General features: G+C 34.5%; 1 non-coding gene across 1 annotated transcript; it reads left to right on the top strand.

Annotated features, from left to right (window-relative positions):
- Positions 1–345: 345 nt before the first annotated feature.
- LOC126026785 (U1 spliceosomal RNA) lies at positions 346–509 on the top strand. Its single transcript, XR_007502005.1, has one exon. It is a non-coding gene; the product is annotated as a U1 spliceosomal RNA (small nuclear RNA).
- Positions 510–5,458: the final 4,949 nt, after the last annotated feature.

A 5,458-nucleotide genomic window follows, 5' to 3' on the forward strand; every position in this document is an offset into this window, starting at 1 on the left:
TATAATAAAGTGATGTTCTTACTAAAACAACTATATAGATTCAACACAATCTCTATTCAAATTCAGAGATCATTCTTCAAGGACTTAGAACAATCAATTATAAAGTTTATGTGGAATCATGAAAGACCTAGGATAGCCAAGTTCATATTAAAAAAAAAAAGAGAAACTGTGAAGCTTCTCTTTACTGAACTTGAAGCTTTACTACAAAGCTATAGTGATCAAACATCATGGTATTGGAACAAAGACAGAGCTTCAGATCAATGAATCAGAATAGAATATTTAGTGACAAACCCCCAAGTATATAGTCAATTAATTGTTAACAAAGGAGCCAAGAATTTGAAGTTGATATTTACCTGGCAGGGGAGATACCATGATCACAAAGGTGGCTTTCCCAGGGTGAGGCTTATCCATTACACTCCAGATGTGCTGACCCCTGTGATTTCCCCAAATGTGGGAAACTCGACTGCATAATTTGTGGTAGTGGGGGACTGCGTTTGTGATCTCTCCTGAAAAAAAAAAAAAAGAATTTGAAGTTGAACAAAGTCATCTCTTCAACAAATGGTTTTGGAACAATTGAATAACCACATTAAAGAAATTAGAGTTTGATCCATGTATCACACCTTACACAAAAGTCATTTTAAAATGGATTAAAGATCTTTAAATTAAATGAAAATCCATAAAAGTCACTAAGGAAAACATAGGCAGAACACTCCAAGACTTGGACCTCAAAGAAGTCTTTGATGCTAGCTGCCAATGGCATAAATAAAAAAAAAAAAAACTAAATAAATGGGACTACATCAAACTAAAAAGTTTCTCTATGGCAAAAGAAACATGAGCTAAAACTAGAAGAGAGCTAACTCATTGGGAGAAAATTTTTGCACTCAACACATCAGATAAAGGTTTGATATCTAGGATATACAACATACTCTACTAGATGTTAATGTTCTAATAAGTGGTAGAAAACTAAATCGCTTGTTAAATTCAAGTAGCTACTAGTTCTAAAAAATAGAATATATACACATGTGTATATCCATAATTAATTTTGGTGGGTTTTTTTTGGGTCAAACAGTGCCTACTCCTGCTTCTGTACTCAGGAAACACACCTGGCGTTGCCTCAGCAACTGCCTTATAGCCCAGAATTAATCCCAGATCTGCTGTATGCTACTATATCTCAGACCCAGTAGTAGAACAATAGTTATTATACTTATACCAAAGTATTTTGGTGAAGATTAAAAATATAATTAATCTGGGGCCGGGAAGGTGGCGCTAGAGGTAAGGTGTCTGCCTTGTAAGCGCTAGGGTAGGACGGAACGAGGTTCGATCCCCCGGCGTCCCATATGGTCCCCCCAAGCCAGGAGCAACTTCTGAGTGCATAGCCAGGAGTAGCCCCTGAGCATCAAACGGGTGTGGCCCAAATCCCCCCATATATATATATATATAATTAATCTACATTATGTAGTATGAATTACTACTTCTCTGACAGTTTAAAATAGGTAAAAATTTGGATCAAGTATCCACTTTCATATAAGCTTTCTGAATTGACTTTGAATTAAATGACAGGGGGTTTCCATTGTCCTTCTTTTCCTTTCTAAAATTTACATACTAATTCTGGAGATGTTCTAGAGAATATTCAGGTGAAAGGCTTATGTACTACATTATTTTCAACCAACTAATTTTTTTCAAGAGAAATTACATTTGTTTCCAATCAATTTATTGTTCTTTCACTCAATACTATATTTTATTTTGTTAAAAAAAATTGGGCCCGGGCGGTGGCGCTAAAGGTAAGGTGCCTGCCTTGCCTGCACTAGCCTTGGACGGACTGCGGTTCGATCCCCCCGGTGTCCCATATGGTCCCCCAAGCCAGGAGCAACTTCTGAGCACATAGCAAAGAGTAACCTCTGAGCGTTACCGGGTGTGGCCCAAAAACCAAAACCAAAAAAAACCAAATTAATAAAACTTCAAGAGCATCAGACTTTTTGTTCTAGTAAACTATATTAATTGTGTTAGATATATAAAATCGGCAATAATAAAAATATTATTACATACAAAAAAATGAGAAAACTAAAAGAATAGGGGAAAATACCACAAACTTAAAGGACCCATGTTGCACAGTAGAAAAGGATTTAGTCTACCTTAATATATTTTCTCCTAAATACTCTTTTCTGAAATTTAAAATTATAATATCCCAGATCTGCCTGTCTTTATTTTCAATGAGGGTTGGGTTTAACTATTTTTATTTCTACCATTTATCAAACTATTTTGATCATATTAGACAAAAAATAGAAAGATTTCCACCTGATGTTCAAAAATCTCTTCTCTCTCACTTCCTCCCTCCCTCCCCATCTCTCCCTCCCTCCCTCCCCCTTCTCACTGTTTCTTCCTCTCCCTCCCTCCCTCCCTCTCTCTCTCCTTATCTCCACCCCCATACACAATCACTTGTTCCTATCATTGTTTCTTATAGTCCTTTTAAGTACACATTTATGATTGATTCAACAAAGGAGAAACCTGCATCTGATTTCTCTCATTCCTGTACGGATCTTTTCCAAAGCTAGAGTCTCTGTATGGAGTTTTGTGGGAAGGAGATTTCACAGTATGTGGTTCCCAGGGTTATTAATGGCTCTGCTCTCAGAAATCATTACTGGCAGTTTCCAGTGACCTTATGGGATGCCATGGATCGAACTTCGGTTGGCCATATGCAAGGCAAATGCCATACCTACTGTGCTATCTCTATAGCCCCGCTGCATGCATTTTTTGTTTGGAAGTAGAAGTTATTTCACCTTTTAATTTTTGTGCTTGTCATAAGTATGACTTCATTTATAGGAAACTTGGCCAATTATGATGATAGGAAAAAAATAGACATATAAACTGTGAACTTCAAATATTAACCAGTTTCTCAAAAATGTATTGGTGTGTGTGTGTGTGTGTGTGTGTGTGTGTGTGTGTGTGAAGCATAACACAAACTTAGGAAATACTATATGTTTAAAGGCCTTTTCATCTCTAAGGTGAAATAAAGGTGCCATATGGTAATACTTTACAGCCTTGGGGCTGAGACAATGTACTGCTAATTTGCACTTGGAATTCTTTTATGTAGGTTAAGTGTATTGCTTTTGCTAAATGCAGTTCTGAAAGCAAGTATATTATTAATTGTTAATGTTGCCCATGGTATTTCAAGAGTTGCTGCTAATTATGTAAGGCAGTATGCTGGAATCTATCTAAACCATGTTTTTTGTGTTCTGAGATATTTGATCAGAAGAAATTCCACCTCTGTAACTACTTGTATTAGGTTAGCCCTCTGGGAACATTCTAATTTATAAGACCCTTATTTAAAAAATCATATCTGTTTCAAAGACATAACATTATAAATGTAAACTTCCTAATGAGCTTGAGTGAAATGCTGTAGGCTACAACTGGTGAACTTTGAAAGTTTCTACCCTTTTCCTCTTCCTATATAGATTTTATGTAATCCTTATCCTAAGCCCTATAAAGAGAACAGCTGTTACAATGAAATGATGATTGTAGTCAAGTTATTGATTTTCACTGATGTAGGTGAAGTTCCTTATTATTCTATTAATTGAAGAAATGTTTGCTACTACTAAAATCAGCTAATATTGTACTTATGATCTTCTACGTGCCAGTCTACACACTTTTGCACAAAATGTCTCATCATCGGATATTTACAGGAAGTTAAATAGCTAAAATAGCTGAGGTATTTTAAGTACTATTTTAAGAAATGTGCCACATGAGCCAGCTATATAATAAAATAGTAAAAGGAATGTTAAGAATATAAAAAATAGATATAATTTTTCTTAAAAAATTAATTACTGGGGCTGGAATAATTGCACAGAGGGTAAAATGCTTGCCTTGCATGTGACTGACCTGAATTTGATCCCAGGTATTCCATATGGTCTCTTAAACCTGCCAGAAGTAATTTCTAAGCTCAATGCCAGGAGTAACCCCTGAGTGCCACCAGGTGTCGACCCAAAACAAATACAAAAAAAAAGTTAAGTACCATTCATTAGGGAAATGAATACAAACTTAATTCATTTAGTGTGTTTTATTTTCTGATGTAGATTAAATCTAAAATTAAAATTATGTCACCATAAACATATTTATAATTAACTTAATTCTTCCTTATTTTTATTTTCTTGTTTAAATCTAAGGATGATTTTTCATAATTAGTGAACTTAAAAATATTTTCAAGTGGCTAAAAAAATGTCTTGTACACAGTTACACATATAAGTATATATACATATTATAAAATTATGGCATGTAAAAATGCTCATATTTTAATCTGGCACTAAACTTTTCGCAAAAGCTAGTTTCTTTATCTTAAGATAAGCTAGGCTCCATCATGACAATCAATACATGTATGACCTTGGAAAAATTTCTTCACTGATGTGGTTGCAATTTATTTATGTAAGAGTTAAAGGAAATGTTCAGATTTTACATATAAGCAAACTTAATATTTCAAAAATCTGTGAAATCTTTAATCTAGGAACCATTTTCTGGCTGCTTACTGATTGTTTTTTATGTATTTCCTTCTGTATGATTTCATGAAGTTCCACCTTCTCTGAAATAACAGTTACTGCCCAGAGAGATGCTTCAAACAGAACATCTGTATTTTCGGTAGTGTAAAGGGGAATTGATTTCAATGAGCAGCTGGCAGTTTCTATTGGTTGATAGAAACAGAAAAAAAAAGTGGGAAGAGCTTCTAAACAACCTTCCTTTGATGCCTTGCTCTAACTTTGATGCCTCTGTTATTCCATGCATTAAAGCAAGGCATAAAACAGTTTCTGATCCTTTAGTTAATCAAATTCACTATATTTAATAACTGTCTTTTCCTGCCATCATACTCTCTCAACACAGTAGTTTCTTGGTAGATTAGAAACATTTGGAAATTGAAATCAAAATTCTCAAAGAAACAAAACTAGTTATTGTGGATAATGAAAGTTGATTTTTATTTATGAAGTACCTGGAAGGAGAAATTAAGAAGGCTTGATATAGCAAAAATGAAAGAAGTGAAATATTCTTTATAAAGGTATAATATTATAAGGGAACTGTTTGTGAAACTTTTTACCAAGTAGTAGTTTAGATCTATAGTAGTTCTGTCTTTATATGTTGAAGTTTGATCTTTCCTTGAGGGCTTTTTTTCAAATTAGCAGACACAGTATTCATCTTAAACATATACTTTAAAAATATATGAAGAGGGGGCAGGGAGTGATGCTGTAAGAGGTAGGGCATTTTGCCTTGCAAACGGCTAACCTAGGACGGACCGAGGTTCTATCCTCCAGCATTCCATATGGTCCCCAAGCCAGGAGTGATTTCTGAGCACATAGCCACTGGGTGTGGACCCCCAAACCTCCAAATATATTAATTAATTAATAATTAATATTAATTAATATATAATACTTATATATTTATATGAAGAAAACTCCCTCTAAATTCTCAAACTGGATAC

This window comes from Suncus etruscus, chromosome 13 (genome assembly GCF_024139225.1).
Source record: "Suncus etruscus isolate mSunEtr1 chromosome 13, mSunEtr1.pri.cur, whole genome shotgun sequence".
Classification (NCBI taxonomy): Eukaryota; Metazoa; Chordata; class Mammalia; order Eulipotyphla; family Soricidae; genus Suncus; species Suncus etruscus.